The 17,645-nt window shown below is 36.9% G+C and overlaps 2 long non-coding RNA genes across 2 annotated transcripts in view; one reads left to right on the plus strand and one right to left on the minus strand.

Moving 5' to 3' along the window:
* The window catches only part of LOC143051559 (uncharacterized), a 428,761-nt gene that overhangs the window by 368,773 nt on the left and 42,343 nt on the right, over positions 1-17,645 (minus strand). The window lies entirely within an intron of this gene.
* Positions 2,849-4,041, plus strand: LOC143050958 (uncharacterized). Its single transcript, XR_012970510.1, has 2 exons — positions 2,849-3,100; positions 3,602-4,041. It is a non-coding gene; the product is annotated as an uncharacterized LOC143050958 (long non-coding RNA).

Raw genomic sequence — 17,645 nt, forward strand, 5'->3', positions numbered from 1 at the left:
TTAGTGTTAGGTGTGTTGGTGGAGTATGATGAGATGGTAGTTGTATCAGTAATGTAGGATTGGTGTAGGGTGTGTTGGTAGAGTTTGATGAGATGGTTGTGTCAGTAGTGTAGGATTGGTGTTAGGTGTGTTGGTGGAGTATGATGAGATGGTAGTTGTGTCAGTAGTGTAGGATTGGTGTTAGGTGTGTTGCTAGAGTATGATGAGATGGTTGTTGTGTCAGTAATGTAGGATTGGTGTTAGATGTGTTGGTAGAGTTTGATGAGATGGTAGTTGTGTCAGTAGTGTAGGATTAGTGTAAGGTGTGTTGGCAGAGTATGATGAGATGGTAGTTGTCTCAGTAGTGTAGGATTGGTGTAGGGTGTGTTGGTAGAGTATGATGAGTTGGTTGTAGTGTCAGTAATGTAGGATTGGTGTTCAGTGTGTTGTTGATGTATGATGAGATGGTAGTTGTGTCAGTAGTGTATGATTGGTGTTAGGTGTGTTGGTGGAGTATGATGAGATGGTAGTTGTGTCAGTAGTGTAGGATTGGTGTAGGGTGTGTTGGTAGAGTATGATGAGATGGTTGAAGTGTCAGTAATGTAGGATTGGTGTGAAGTGTGTTGATGATGTATGATGAGATGGTAGTTGTGTCAGTAGTGTAGGATTGGTGTAGGGTGTGTTGGTAGAGTATGATTAGATGGTTGAAGTGTCAGTAATGTAGGATTGGTGTTAGATGTGTTGGTGATGTATGATGAGATGGTAGTTGTGTCAGTAGTGTAGGATTACTGTTAGGTGTGTTGGTTGAGTATGATGAGATGGTTGTGTTGTCAGTAGTGTAGGATTAGTGTTAGGTGTGTTGGTGGAGTATGATGAGATGGTAGTTGTCAGTAATGTAGGATTAGTGTTAGGTGTGTTGGTGGAGTATGATGAGATGGTAGTTGTATCAGTAATGTAGGATTGGTGTAGGGTGTGTTGGTAGAGTTTGATGAGATGGTTGTGTCAGTAGTGTAGGATTGGTGTTAGGTGTGTTGGTGGAGTATGATGAGATGGTAGTTGTGTCAGTAGTGTAGGATTGGTGTTAGGTGTGTTGCTAGAGTATGATGAGATGGTTGTTGTGTCAGTAATGTAGGATTGGTGTTAGATGTGTTGGTAGAGTTTGATGAGATGGTAGTTGTGTCAGTAGTGTAGGATTAGTGTAAGGTGTGTTGGCAGAGTATGATGAGATGGTAGTTGTCTCAGTAGTGTAGGATTGGTGTAGGGTGTGTTGGTAGAGTATGATGAGTTGGTTGTAGTGTCAGTAATGTAGGATTGGTGTTCAGTGTGTTGTTGATGTATGATGAGATGGTAGTTGTGTCAGTAGTGTATGATTGGTGTTAGGTGTGTTGGTGGAGTATGATGAGATGGTAGTTGTGTCAGTAGTGTAGGATTGGTGTAGGGTGTGTTGGTAGAGTATGATGAGATGGTTGAAGTGTCAGTAATGTAGGATTGGTGTAAAGTGTGTTGATGATGTATGATGAGATGGTAGTTGTGTCAGTAGTGTAGGATTGGTGTAGGGTGTGTTGGTAGAGTATGATTAGATGGTTGAAGTGTCAGTAATGTAGGATTGGTGTTAGATGTGTTGGTGATGTATGATGAGATGGTAGTTGTGTCAGTAGTGTAGGATTGGTGTTAGGTGTGTTGGTGGAGTGTGATGAGATGGTAGTTGTGTCAGTAGTGTAGGATTAGTGTAAGGTGAATTGGCAGAGTATGATGAGATGGTAGTTGTGTGAGTAGTGTAGGATTGGTGTAGGTTTTTTGGTGGAGTATGATGAGATGGTAGTTGTGTCAGTAATGTAGGATTGGTATTGGGTGTGTTGGTGGAGTATGATGAGATGGTAGTTGTGTTAGTAGTATATGATTGATGTAGGGTGTGTTGGTAGAGCATCATAAGATTGTTGTTGTGTCAGTAGTGTAGGATTGATGTTAGGTGTGTTGGTGGAGTATGAAGAGATGGAAGTTGTGTCAGTAGTGTAGGATTGGTGTTAGGTGTGTTGGTGATGTATGATGAGATGGTTGTTGTGTCAGTAGTGTAGGATTGGTGTTAGGTGTGTTGATGGAGTATGATGAGATGGTAGTTGTTTCAGTAGTGTAGGATTGGTGTAGGGTGTGTTGGTAGAGTATGATGAGATGGTTGTAGTGTCAGTAATGTAGGATTGGTGTTAGATGTGTTGGTAGAGTATGATGAGATGGTAGTTGTGTCAGTAGTGTAGGATTAGTGTAAGGTGTGTTGGCAGAGTATGATGAGATGGTAGTTGTGTCAGTAATGTAGGATTGGTGTTAGATGTGTTGGTAGAGTTTAATTAAATGGTTGTAGTGTCAGTAATGTAGGATTGGTGTTAGGTGTGTTGGTGATGTATGATGAGATGGTAGTTGTCTCAGTAGTGTAGGATAGGTGTAAGGTGTGTTGGTGTGAAGTATGATGATATGGTAGTTGTGTCAGTAGTGTAGGATTGGTGTTAGGTGTGTTGGTGGCAGGCATGGGGTAATCGTAATCAGTAATCGTAATCAGCTGTAATCGATTACATTTTGTCATGTAATCACATGTAATCAGTAATCATTCATTTTCTGATTACAAGTAATCGGAATGTAATCGATTACATTGCAAAAAACAGGTGTAATCATGATTACATTTAGATTACTTTTAGATTACATTTATATGATTACTTGATGATTACAAATTTTAGAGACACAATTTTTTTTTAAATAAATCATGCTGGCACATTAAACTTAGGTTTACAATGTTTTACATTGTCCATCACACTGGTTTAAACTAGAATTTTCTTAGTATTAACTCTTGCATTGAAATCTACTCACTAGTTATTTTCACTCTTTTTATTGGATATTTAAATTTTCTTTGTTGAAAGATTTTATTTATATTATAAGTCTATAACTAAGCTTTTATCTTTAATTTTTGAATTGGATGTTATGTTGAAATTTATATAAAATGTCTGCTTTGAAACACTTTGTGTTTCCCGATCATGCACCAAATTCTGGGACTGTGAAGGCAAAGTGCAAATATTGTCCAACATACATCTCTGGCAATGCCAAAACAACATCAAACTTTGTGACACATTTAAAGGTAAGTTAGTTTAAATAATTATTGAAATGTTGAAATATTATCATGATTATTATCATTTCTTGAGAGACCAAAATTTAGAGCAAGGGTATCAGGTCTACAATTATAAATTTGTACTTTATAAATATTACAATATTTTATGTTTTCATTGCTTCAAACATCTATATAAACTTTGAAAATACTTCCAATTTTTAGTTTACACAAAATGTTTTTTTTAAATGTTCAATATTAAAATATGTTATATAATTGTGCATGTAATTAATATTAGCAATTCATAACATTATTTAATAATGCAATTAACACAACACATTTTTATTACACCTATTGATTGTCATAAAATTTTAAATGGGGATTAACACCTGTAAAAACATGTATACATGTCAATTATGTTCTCAGGTCAAACACAATAAGAATACAATGTACTTGATCATTAATTAGTCACTGTCTGTTTAATTCTTTTTATAAATAATAAATAAATAACCATGTTTTTGTTTTCTTTTACAGAGAAAGCACAGAGACATTTTCATTCAAAGTAAATCTGAGGATGGTACACAAATATCGCAAACAAATATAAGCCACTTTACAAAATCTACATCAGTTTCAAAATACTCTGCCAATGATGCTTCTCAAATGCAGATTACAGATGCTTTGGTTTCATTTGTAGCTGGAAATTTAACACCACTCTCAGTTGTAGAGAGTCCTGAATTCAAGACCTTTGTCGAATCATTGAATCCAAAATATCAACTTCCTAGCAGGAAACATCTTTCTACCAAACTATTACATCAGAAAGCAAGCAATATTCAATCAAATATAAAGGAAAAATTACGCTCAGCAGAAAGTGTGTGTCTGACTATCGATTTATGGTCTAATCGTCAGATGAAGGGATTCTTAGTATCACTTTACTTAACTTGTATATATTTATGATATTAAAAAAAATCTATAGATTTAGTTTGTTGATGTTATGTAAAATATACAATGTAATCATAAGTAATCACAAGTAATCATGATTACAATGGAGAAAAGTAATCTAATGTAATCAATTACATTTGAAATTGGGTGTAATCATAATGTAATCGATTACATAAAATAAGCAAAGTAATTGTAATGTAATCGATTACATTTCAAAGTAATCGACCCCATCCCTGGTTGGTGGAGTGTGATGAGATGGTAGTTGTGTCAGTAGTGTAGGGTTAGTGTAAGGTGTGTTGGCAGAGTATGCTGAGATGGTAGTTGTGTCAGTAATGTAGGATTGGTGTTAGGTGAGTTGGTAGAGTATCATGAGTATGATGAGATGGTAGTTGTGTCAGTAATGTAGGATTTGTGTTAGGTGTGTTGGTGGAGTATGATGAGATGATAGTTGTGTCAGTAGTATATGATTGATGTAGGGTGTGTTGGTAGAGTATCATGAGATGGTTGTTTTGTCAGTAGTGTAGGATTAGTGTTAGTTGTGTTGGTGGAGTATGATGAGATGGAAGTGGTGTCAGTAATGTAGGATTGGTGTTAGGTGTGTTGATGGAGTATGATGAGATGGTAGTTGTATTAGTAGTATATGATTGATGTAGGGTGTGTTGGTAGAGTATCATGAGATGGTTGTTGTGTCAGTGGTGTGGGATTGGTGTTAAGTGTGTTGGTAATGTATGATGAGATGGTAGTTGTGTCAGTAGTGTAGGATTAGTGTAAGGTGAATTGGCAGAGTATGATGAGATGGTAGTTGTGTGAGTAATGTAGGATTGGTGTAGGTTGAGATGATAGAGTATGATGAGATGGTAGTTGTGTCAGTAATGTAGGATTTGTGTTAGGTTTTTTGGTGGAGTATGATGAGATGGTAGTTGTGTTAGTAGTATATGATTGATGTAGGGTGTGTTGGTAGAGCATCATGAGATGGTTGTTGTGTCAGTAGTGTAGAATTGGTGTTAGGTGTGTTGGTGGAGTATAATGAGATGGTAGTTGTGTCAGTAATGTAGAACTGGTGTTAGGTGTGTTGGCGGAGTATGATGAGATGGTTGTTGTATCAGTATTGTAGGATTGGTGTTAGGTGTTTTGGTGGAATATGATGAGATGGTAGTTGTGTCAGTAAGGTAGGATTGGTGTTAAGTGTGTTGGTGATGTATGATGAGATGGTTGTTGTGTCAGTAGTGTAGGATTGGTGTAGGGTGTGTTGGTAGAGTATGATGAGATGGTAGTTGTGTCAGTAATGTAGGATTTGTGTAAGGTTTTTTGGTGGAGTATGATGAGATGTTAGTTGTGTCAGTAATGTAGAATTGGTGTTAGGTGTGTTGGTGGAGTATGATGAGATGGTAGTTGTGTTAGTAGTATATGATTGATGTAGGGTGTGTTGGTAGAGCATCATGAGATGGTTGTTGTGTCAGTAGTGTAGGATTGGTGTTAGGTGTGTTGGTGGAGTATGATGAGATGGTTGTTGTGTCAGTAGTGTAGGATTGGTGTTAGGTGTGTTGGTGGAGTATGATGAGATGGTAGTTGTTTCAGTAGTGTAGGATTGGAGTAAGGTGTGTTGGTGGAGTATGATGAGATGGTTGTTGTGTCAGTAGTGTAGGATTGGTGTTAGGTGTGTTGGTGGAGTATGATGAGATGGTAGTTGTGTCAGTAGTGTAGGATTGGTGTAGGGTGTGTTGGTAGAGTATGATGAGATGGTTGTAGTGTCAGTAATGTAGGATTGGTGTTAGATGTGTTGGTAGAGTATGATGAGATGGTAGTTGTGTCAGTAGTGTAGGATTAGTGTAAGGTGTGTTGGCAGAGTATGATGAGATGGTAGTTGTGTCAGTAGTGTAGGATTAGTGTAAGGTGTGTTGGCAGAGTATGATGAGATGGTAGTTGTGTCAGTAATGTAGGATTGGTGTTAGATGTGTTGGTAGAGTTTAATTAAATGGTTGTAGTGTCAGCAATGTAGGATTGGTGTTAGGTGTGTTGGTGATGTATGATGAGATGGTAGTTGTCTCAGTAGTGTAGGATAGGTGTAAGGTGTGTTGGTGTGAAGTATGATGATATGGTAGTTGTGTCAGTAGTGTAGGATTGGTGTTAGGTGTGTTGGTGGAGTGTGATGAGATGGTAGTTGTGTCAGTAGTGTAGGGTTAGTGTAAGGTGTGTTGGCAGAGTATGCTGAGATGGTAGTTGTGTCAGTAATGTAGGATTGGTGTTAGGTGAGTTGGTAGAGTATCATGAGTATGATGAGATGGTAGTTGTGTCAGTAATGTAGGATTTGTGTTAGGTGTGTTGGTGGAGTATGATGAGATGATAGTTGTGTCAGTAGTATATGATTGATGTAGGGTGTGTTGGTAGAGTATCATGAGATGGTTGTTTTGTCAGTAGTGTAGGATTAGTGTTAGTTGTGTTGGTGGAGTATGATGAGATGGAAGTGGTGTCAGTAATGTAGGATTGGTGTTAGGTGTGTTGATGGAGTATGATGAGATGGTAGTTGTATTAGTAGTATATGATTGATGTAGGGTGTGTTGGTAGAGTATCATGAGATGGTTGTTGTGTCAGTGGTGTGGGATTGGTGTTAAGTGTGTTGGTAATGTATGATGAGATGGTAGTTGTGTCAGTAGTGTAGGATTAGTGTAAGGTGAATTGGCAGAGTATGATGAGATGGTAGTTGTGTGAGTAATGTAGGATTGGTGTAGGTTGAGATGATAGAGTATGATGAGATGGTAGTTGTGTCAGTAATGTAGGATTTGTGTTAGGTTTTTTGGTGGAGTATGATGAGATGGTAGTTGTGTTAGTAGTATATGATTGATGTAGGGTGTGTTGGTAGAGCATCATGAGATGGTTGTTGTGTCAGTAGTGTAGAATTGGTGTTAGGTGTGTTGGTGGAGTATAATGAGATGGTAGTTGTGTCAGTAATGTAGGATTGGTGTTAGGTGTGTTGGCGGAGTATGATGAGATGGTTGTTGTATCAGTATTGTAGGATTGGTGTTAGGTGTTTTGGTGGAATATGATGAGATGGTAGTTGCGTCAGTAAGGTAGGATTGGTGTTAAGTGTGTTGGTGATGTATGATGAGATGGTTGTTGTGTCAGTAGTGTAGGATTGGTGTAGGGTGTGTTGGTAGAGTATGATGAGATGGTAGTTGTGTCAGTAATGTAGGATTTGTGTAAGGTTTTTTGGTGGAGTATGATGAGATGTTAGTTGTGTCAGTAATGTAGAATTGGCGTTAGGTGTGTTGGTGGAGTATGATGAGATGGTAGTTGTGTTAGTAGTATATGATTGATGTAGGGTGTGTTGGTAGAGCATCATGAGATGGTTGTTGTGTCAGTAGTGTAGGATTGGTGTTAGGTGTGTTGGTGGAGTATGATGAGATGGTTGTTGTGTCAGTAGTGTAGGATTGGTGTTAGGTGTGTTGGTGGAGTATGATGAGATGGTAGTTGTTTCAGTAGTGTAGGATTGGAGTAAGGTGTGTTGGTGGAGTATGATGAGATGGTTGTTGTGTCAGTAGTGTAGGATTGGTGTTAGGTGTGTTGGTGGAGTATGATGAGATGGTAGTTGTGTCAGTAGTGTAGGATTGGTGTAGGGTGTGTTGGTAGAGTATGATGAGATGGTTGTAGTGTCAGTAATGTAGGATTGGTGTTAGATGTGTTGGTAGAGTATGATGAGATGGTAGTTGTGTCAGTAGTGTAGGATTAGTGTAAGGTGTGTTGGCAGAGTATGATGAGATGGTAGTTGTGTCAGTAGTGTAGGATTAGTGTAAGGTGTGTTGGCAGAGTATGATGAGATGGTAGTTGTGTCAGTAATGTAGGATTGGTGTTAGATGTGTTGGTAGAGTTTAATTAAATGGTTGTAGTGTCAGTAATGTAGGATTGGTGTTAGGTGTGTTGGTGATGTATGATGAGATGGTAGTTGTCTCAGTAGTGTAGGATAGGTGTAAGGTGTGTTGGTGTGAAGTATGATGATATGGTAGTTGTGTCAGTAGTGTAGGATTGGTGTTAGGTGTGTTGGTGGAGTGTGATGAGATGGTAGTTGTGTCAGTAGTGTAGGGTTAGTGTAAGGTGTGTTGGCAGAGTATGCTGAGATGGTAGTTGTGTCAGTAATGTAGGATTGGTGTTAGATGTGTTGGTAGAGTATGATGAGATGGTAGTTGTGTCAGTAGTATATGATTGATGTAGGGTGTGTTGGTAGAGTATCATGAGATGGTTGTTTTGTCAGTAGTGTAGGATTAGTGTTAGTTGTGTTGGTGGAGTATGATGAGATGGAAGTGGTGTCAGTAATGTAGGATTGGTGTTAGGTGTGTTGATGGAGTATGATGAGATGGTAGTTGTATTAGTAGTATATGATTGATGTAGGGTGTGTTGGTAGAGTATCATGAGATGGTTGTTGTGTCAGTGGTGTGGGATTGGTGTTAGGTGTGTTGGTGGAGTATGATGAGATGGTTGTTGTGTCAGTAGTGTAGGATTGGTGTTAGGTGTGTTGGTGGAGTATGATGAGATGGTAGTTGTTTCAGTAGTGTAGGATTGGAGTTAGGTGTGTTGGTGGAGTATGATGAGATGGTTGTTGTGTCAGTAGTGTAGGATTGGTGTTAGGTGTGTTGGTGGAGTATGATGAGATGGTAGTTGTGTCAGTAGTGTAGGATTGGTGTAGGGTGTGTTGGTAGAGTATGATGAGATGGTTGTAGTGTCAGTAATGTAGGATTGGTGTTAGATGTGTTGGTAGAGTATGATGAGATGGTAGTTGTGTCAGTAGTGTAGGATTAGTGTAAGGTGTGTTGGCAGAGTATGATGAGATGGTAGTTGTATCAGTAATGTAGGATTTGTGTAAGGTTTTTTGGTGGAGTATGATGAGATGGTAGTTGTGTCAGTAATGTAGGATTGGTGTTAGGTGTGTTGGTGGAGTATGATGAGATGGTAGTTGTGTTAGTAGTATATGATTGATGTAGGGTGTGTTGGTAGAGCATCATGAGATGGTTGTTGTGTCAGTAGTGTAGGATTGGTGTTAGGTGTGTTGGTGGAGTATAATGAGATGGTAGTTGTTTCAGTAGTGTAGGATTAGTGTAGGGTGTGTTGGTAGAGTATGATGAGATGGTTGTAGTGTCAGTAGTGTAGGATTAGTGTAAGGTGTGTTGGCAGAGTATGATGAGATGGTAGTTGTCTCAGTAGTGTAGGATTGGTGTTAGGTGTGTTGGTGAAGTATGATGATATGGTAGTTGTGTCAGTAGTGTAGGATTGGTGTTAGGTGTGTTGGTGGAGTGTGATGAGATGGTAGTTGTGTCAGTAGTGTAGGGTTAGTGTAAGGTGTGTTGGCAGAGTATGCTGAGATGGTAGTTGTGTCAATAATGTAGGATTGGTGTTAGGTTAGTTGGTAGAGTATCATGAGTATGATGAGATGGTAGTTGTGTCAGTAATGTAGGATTTGTGTTAGGTGTGTTGGTGGAGTATGATGAGATGATAGTTGTGTTAGTAGTATATGATTGATGTAGGGTGTGTTGGTAGAGTATCATGATATGGTTGTTGTGTCAGTAGTGTAGGATTAGTGTTAGTTGTGTTGGTGGAGTATGATGAGATGGTAGTGGTGTCAGTAATGTAGGATTGGTGTTAGGTGTGTTGATGGAGTATGATGAGATGGTAGTTGTATTAGTAGTATATGATTGATGTAGGGTGTGTTGGTAGAGTATCATGAGATGGTTGTTGTGTCAGTAGTATGGGATTGGTGTTAAGTGTGTTGGTTATGTATGATGAGATGGTAGTTGTGTCAGTAGTGTAGGATTAGTGTAAGGTGAATTGGCAGAGTATGATGAGATGGTAGTTGTGTGAGTAATGTAGGATTGGTGTAGGTTGAGATGGTAGAGTAGGATGAGATGGTAGTTGTGTCAGTAATGTAGGATTTGTGTTAGGTTTTTTGGTGGAGTATGATGAGATGGTAGTTGTGTCAGTAATGTAGGATTGGTGTTAGGTGTGTTGGTGGAGTATGATGAGATGGTAGTTGTGTTAGTAGTATATGATTGATGTAGGGTGTGTTGATAGAGCATCATGAGATGGTTGTTGTGTCAGTAGTGTAGGATAGGTGTTAGGTGTGTTGTTGGAGTATGATGAGATGGTAGTTGTGTCAGTAGTGTAGGATTGGTGTTAGGTGTGTTGGTGGAGTATAATGAGATGGAAGTTGTGTCAGTAATGTAGGATTGGTGTTAGGTGTGTTGGCGGAGTATGATGAGATGGTTGTTGTATCAGTAGTGTAGGATTAGTGTAAGGTGTGTTGGCAGAGTATGATGAGATGGTAGTTGTGTCAGTAATGTAGGATTGGTGTTAGATGTGTTGTTAGAGTTTGATAAAATGGTTGTAGTGTCAGTAATGTAGGATTTGTGTTAGGTGTGTTGGTGATGTATGATGAGATGGTAGTGTTGTCAGTAGTTTAGGATTGGTGTTAGGTGTGTGGGTGAATTATGATGATATGGTAGTTCAGTAGTGTAGGATTGGTGTTAGGTGTGTTGGTAGTGTGTGATGAGATGGTAGTTATGTCAGTAGTGTAGGGTTAGTGTAAGGTGTGTTGGCAGAGTATGCTGAGATGGTAGTTGTGTCAGTAATGTATAATTGGTGTTAGGTGAGTTGGTAGAGTATCATGAGTATGATGAGATGGTAGTTGTGTCAGTAATGTAGGATTGGTGTAGGGTGTGTTGGTGGAGTATGATGAGATGATAGTTGTGTTAGTAGTATATGATTGATGTAGGGTGTGTTGGTAGAGTATCATGATATGGTTGTTGTGTCAGTAGTGTAGGATTAGTGTTAGTTGTGTTGGTGGAGTATGATGAGATGGTAGTGGTGTCAGTAATGTAGGATTGGTGTTAGGTGTGTTGATGGAGTATGATGAGATGGTAGTTGTATTAGTAGTATATGATTGATGTAGGGTGTGTTGGTAGAGTATCATGAGATGGTTGTTGTGTCAGTAGTATGGGATTGGTGTTAAGTGTGTTGGTTATGTATGATGAGATGGTAGTTGTGTCAGTAGTGTAGGATTAGTGTAAGGTGAATTGGCAGAGTATGATGAGATGGTAGTTGTGTGAGTAATGTAGGATTGGTGTAGGTTGAGATGGTAGAGTAGGATGAGATGGTAGTTGTGTCAGTAATGTAGGATTTGTGTTAGGTTTTTTGGTGGAGTATGATGAGATGGTAGTTGTGTCAGTAATGTAGGATTGGTGTTAGGTGTGTTGGTGGAGTATGATGAGATGGTAGTTGTGTTAGTAGTATATGATTGATGTAGGGTGTGTTGATAGAGCATCATGAGATGGTTGTTGTGTCAGTAGTGTAGGATAGGTGTTAGGTGTGTTGTTGGAGTATGATGAGATGGTAGTTGTGTCAGTAGTGTAGGATTGGTGTTAGGTGTGTTGGTGGAGTATAATGAGATGGAAGTTGTGTCAGTAATGTAGGATTGGTGTTAGGTGTGTTGGCGGAGTATGATGAGATGGTTGTTGTATCAGTAGTGTAGGATTAGTGTAAGGTGTGTTGGCAGAGTATGATGAGATGGTAGTTGTGTCAGTAATGTAGGATTGGTGTTAGATGTGTTGTTAGAGTTTGATAAAATGGTTGTAGTGTCAGTAATGTAGGATTTGTGTTAGGTGTGTTGGTGATGTATGATGAGATGGTAGTGTTGTCAGTAGTTTAGGATTGGTGTTAGGTGTGTGGGTGAATTATGATGATATGGTAGTTCAGTAGTGTAGGATTGGTGTTAGGTGTGTTGGTAGTGTGTGATGAGATGGTAGTTATGTCAGTAGTGTAGGGTTAGTGTAAGGTGTGTTGGCAGAGTATGCTGAGATGGTAGTTGTGTCAGTAATGTATAATTGGTGTTAGGTGAGTTGGTAGAGTATCATGAGTATGATGAGATGGTAGTTGTGTCAGTAATGTAGGATTGGTGTAGGGTGTGTTGATGGAGTATGAGATGGTAGTTGTATTAGTAGTATATGATTGATGTAGGCTGTGTTGGTAGAGTAGCATGATATGGTTGTTGTGTCAGTAGTGTAGGATTAGTGTTAGTTGTGTTGGTGGAGTATGATGAGATGGTAGTGGTGTCAGTAATGTAGGATTGGTGTTAGGTGTGTTGATGGAGTATGATGAGATGGTAGTTGTATTAGTAGTATATGATTGATGTAGGGTGTGTTGGTAGAGTATCATGAGATGGTTGTTGTGTCAGTAGTGTGGGATTTGTGTTAGGTGTGTTGGTGGAGTGTGATGAGATGGTAGTTGTGTCAGTAGTGTAGGATTGGTGTTAGGTGTGTTGGTGGATTATAATGAGATGGTAGTTGTGTCAGTAATGTAGGATTGGTGTTAGGTGTGTTGGCGGAGTATGATGAGATGGTAGTTATATCAGTAGTGTAGGATTGGTGTTAGGTGTTTTGGTGGAGTATGATGAGATGGTAGTTGTGTCAGTAATGTAGGATTGGTGTTAGGTGTTTTGGTGGAGTATGATGAGATGGTAGTTGTATCAGTAATGTAGGATTGGTGTTAAGTGTGTTGGTGATGTATGATGACATGGTTGTTGTATCAGTAGTGTAGGATTGGTGTAGGGTGTGTTGGTAGAGTATGATGAGATGGTAGTTGTGTCAGTAATGTAGGATTGGTGTTAGGTGTGTTGGTAGCTTGAGGTCAAGTGAAAACTGTCTGACGGGCATGAGGACCTTTCAAGGTACGCACATACCAAATATAGTTATACTTTTACTTATTAAAGATAATTTAACATTACAAACATTTTTTTTTTCTAGTAGTCACTGAACCATGAAAATGAGGTCAAGGACATTGGACATGTGACTGGCGGACAGTTCGTAACATGAGGCATCCATATACAAAGTATGAAGCATCAAGGTCTTCCTCCTTCTAAAATATAAAGCTTTTAAGAAGTTAGCTAACGCCTCCGCCACTGCTTGATCACTATCCCTATGCCGAGCTTTCTCAGATTAAAGTCGCAGGCTCGACAAAAAAAAATTAGTTTTAAGGGGGCTCGCGGGTCTAAATCATTTTTTTTATTTTTAAAAAGTGGGGTCACCGTTCATTTACGCTCACAATCTGCCTTCGAAAGAAGTATACATTTTTGTTAATGTCCTTTTTGCTGTTGACCTAATAGGGGAAATAGTTGTAATATCGAAATAAAAAAAGAACTAAATTACAGAAATCGCTCAAATTTTACAGTTATTTAGTTTATGTACAGCTTTTTCGAAAACAACAACAAACAAGAGGCTCTCAAGAGCCTGAATCGCTCACCTTAATTTTTTTGGTTAAATCTCTCATCAATGATTATTTTGGCTTTTCAATTTAATTAAATGTTCAGTTGATCTGTATCTATAATAGTATTCAAGATAATAACCAAAAACGGCAAAATTTCTTTAAAATCATCAATTAAGGGGCATTATACCTGAAAAACCAGTTACCCAATTCGTCTGAAAATGACAGGACAGGTAGACCTTGAGCTAATAAATACTTTAACATATTGTCTTATTTGCTCTAAATGCTGGAGTTTTTGAGATATAAGCCAAAAACTGCATTTTACCCTGTGATCTATTTTTAGCCATGACGGCCATGTTTTTTGACGAAATAGAAAATAAAGCACAAACTTTATTTTATACACCCTACTGATCATTCAGTTGAAGTTTGGTTGAATTTAGTTGAGTTGTTTTAGAGGAGAAGATTTTTTAAAGTTAGCAAATATGATGAACAATTTGTGAAAAATTGTCATTAAAGGACAAAAACCCCTTAAGGGGTCAATTGACAATTTTGGTCATACTAACTTATTTGTAGATCTTACTTTGCTGATCATTTTTGCTGTTTACAGTTTATCTTTATCTATAATAATATTCAAGATAATGACCAAAAACTGCAAAATTTCCTTAAAATTACCAATTAAGTGGCAGCAACCCAACAATTGGTTGTTTGATTCATCTGAAAATTTCAGGGCTGATAGATATTGACCTAATGAACATTTTAGCACATGTCAGATTTGCTCTAAATGCTTTTGTTTTTGAGATATAAGCCAAAAACTGCATTTGACCCCTATGTTCTATTTTAAGTAAAGGCGGCCATGTTTTTTGACGGATCATAAATCAAAGCACACACTTTGTGCAGGATAATCTAAGGAACAATCATGCTAAGTTTTAACCAAATCCATTTAGTAGTTTCAGAGGAGAAGATTTTTTAAAGTTAGCAAATATGATGAACAATTTGTGAAAAATTGTCATTAAAGGACAATAACCCCTTAAGGGGTCAATTGACAATTTTGGTCATACTAACTTATTTGTAGATCTTACTTTGCTGATCATTTTTGCTGTTTACAGTTTATCTTTATCTATAATAATATTCAAGATAATGACCAAAAACTGCAAAATTTCCTTAAAATTACCAATTAAGTGGCAGCAACCCAACAATTGGTTGTTTGATTCATCTGAAAATTTCAGGGCTGATAGATCTTGACCTAATGAACATTTTTACCACATGTCAGATTTGCTGTAAATGCTTTTGTTTTTGAGATATAAGCCAAAAACTGCATTTGACCCCTATGTTCTATTTTAAGTAAAGGCGGCCATGTTTTTTGAAGGATCATAAATCAAAGCACACACTTTGTGCAGGATAATCTAAGGAACAATCATGCTAAGTTTTAACCAAATCCATTTAGTAGTTTCAGAGGAGAAGATTTTTTAAAGTTAGCAAATATGATGAACAAATTGTGAAAAATTGTCATTAACCCTTTCAACGCTATACACGGCATATGCCGCGATGACGTACGCCGTTAGCCACTGCTATTCGCGGCATATGCCGCGATTAAAAAGGATTTTTCATTAGGACTCTTAAACCATTCGGTTTTCATTCGGGTTCTCTCTAATTTTTCCTCGTTTGAATCTAGGATATGCAAGGTCTCATTTGCGCTTGAAATCCCGACAATTTTTATAGTAAAATCATGCAGTAGAAGGAAAATAGAAGGAAAATAAAAACAAATATTTTGACAAATGCAAATGGCGGAAATCGGAAACGAAGCTGTAAATATTGAAAAATTTCAGCATTTCCTTGGCGAAACTTACAACGAGGATTAGTTAAAAGGTTTCTTGTTATCTCAATGTGTTTATTACATAAAATTCGTGTGGGAAATATGATTTGATCGATCATTACGAGACGTAGAAAAAGGGGGGAAAACGGAGGTTGACTGAAATTTTTTAGGACGGAGCTATTTATTTGTGCCACGATTACATAAAACGTTATGTATGGTACAATACGCTACGGAATCGGGCAACTGGTGTCTTCTTTACAATATGGCAGATAAAACAACAAAATAAATGAAGACTAAAAGTAGTTTTTATTCAAAATTCAACACAAATGTAATAAATTACACCTTTTACCTGTTAATTACCTGAAAACGCAGGTAACCTGATAAAAATTTCAGTAAAATAATTGCCTAACATTACAGTTCATGCTCTCCTGAGCATTTTTCATGCAATAACTTTCTCTGTATCTCATATAATAAAAAAGATACAGCAGTCTGAAAAGGAAAATACTGTTCTAATGAATGTACTAAAAAAAAATGCAGCAGCAGCAGCCATTTTTCTATTTTTTTGTGTAGCGTTGAAAGGGTTAAAGGACAATAACCCCTTAAGGGGTCAATTGACAATTTTGGTCATATTAACTTATTTGTAGATCTTACTTTGCTGATCATTTTTGCTGTTTACAGTTTATCTTTATCTATAATAATTTTCAAGATAATGACCAAAAACAGCAAAATTTCCTTAAAATTACCAATTAAGTGCCAGCAACCCAACAATGGTTTGTTTGATTCATCTGAAAATTTCAGGGCTGATAGATCTTGACCTAATGAACATTTTTACCCCATGTCAGATTTGCCTTTAATGCTTTCGTTTTTGAGATATTAGCCAAAAACTGCATTTGACCCCTATGTTCTATTTTAAGTAACGGCGGCCATGTTTTTTGACGGATCAAAAATCGAAGCGCACATTTTGTGCAGGATATACTAAGGAACAATCATGCTAAGTTTCATTCAAATCCATTCAGTAGTTTCAGAGGAGAAGATGTTTGAAAAATTGTTAACGACAACAGATGACGACGACGACAACGACGGACGACAAGTGATGAGAAAAGCTCACATGGCCTTTTAAATATAGGTCACCAATGAGTAAATTTAAGATATTTCTATTTTAATGCCAAAAAATGGCATTTTTGCACCAAAGGGAGATAATTTGGAGCTTTTTCAATGATAACTACATTTTAAAAGTCACCTGAGGCCAACACCAATTGATTTTTTGGAATGATTCTTGTACCATAATGATAAAGTAATAACTACTTAAAGTAATAAATGAAATTTGTAATGAAAAATTATTGTTTAATTTTTTTCTGAAAATCTTATACTTGTGAGCCTCCTTAAGAAAACTGTGTTCATTCATTAAGTGTATTAATAAAAAGGTTTTTCCCTCCATGTAAAAGTTAAGCACAAACTGATTTCTTCATATTTAGTTTAACCTGTTTATTATACAGGTATTTCATCATAAACTTAAAAGTTGTACTTTATTATATTTTATCTGCAGCTGTTTATCCTCAACTATGGTATTTGTATTTATATTGTAATTGTACTTTCTCTGTTGACTTGTATTTAGTTTTTAGAGAATAAAATATCTATCTATCTAATAAGAATAAAACTGAATGTTACCTCTTTTGTTTTCGCCCAAGGACTGCATCCTTGATCTGTTAACCATTTTGTTACATCAATATGTCCACCCTGAGCAGCATAATGTAAAGCTGTTTGTCCATCCTATAACAATATAAAAATATAAACATGTTAATGGTGTGTGATAACAAAATCACGATAGGAGTCAAACAATTTACCAAATGTAAGAAATATAACATCTGTTAAGAAAATATCCAATTATATTTGTGTATAAACTATTAAATGGTAGATTAAGATATATAAATTCAATGTATATTTTCTGATTCAGTGAAACAAAACAGGTAGACAAATATTAGTAAACTCTTAATTATATGTGTAACAAGTCAAATAATAGCAACCCTCACTTTATATAAGTCTCACAAGTATTTGTTGTCCATTTAACATGTATGATAAACAACATGATTTTGTGTTGATTCAGTAGAATGATCAAAGTTGAAAAAAAAACTTTTTTCAAGAAATATTAAAACGAGTAATATTTTCTGATTCAGTACGAAAAAACAAGAAAAATAAGACCCCACTTTATATAATTTTGTCAAGTATTTGTTATTTTTAAAAGACATTTTACATTAGATCTGTAGAATTAAAGATGTTAACACAACTTGTTCTCATCAACTTCTCATTAAAATCAGATGTTTACAAAATAATTTTTCGTCAAGAAACAAAACTAAACCTTTACTATTTGATTCAGTTCTGTGTTACGAATAAAATGAGACCCCACTTTATATAATTCTAACAAATATTTGTTGTCCATTAAACCTGTCTGATTAACAACATGATTTTGTGTAGATTCTGTATAAAGTGATGTTTGGTCAGAGTAAGGTGATTATATCTATCATTACCAAGGTGGATGTAGCTTCTAACTGACTTCCTTGAGTAACTAGGAAAGTCACCACCTCCAGG

The sequence above is a fragment of the Mytilus galloprovincialis genome, chromosome 11 (assembly GCF_965363235.1).
Source record: "Mytilus galloprovincialis chromosome 11, xbMytGall1.hap1.1, whole genome shotgun sequence".
Lineage (NCBI taxonomy): Eukaryota > Metazoa > Mollusca > Bivalvia > Mytilida > Mytilidae > Mytilus > Mytilus galloprovincialis.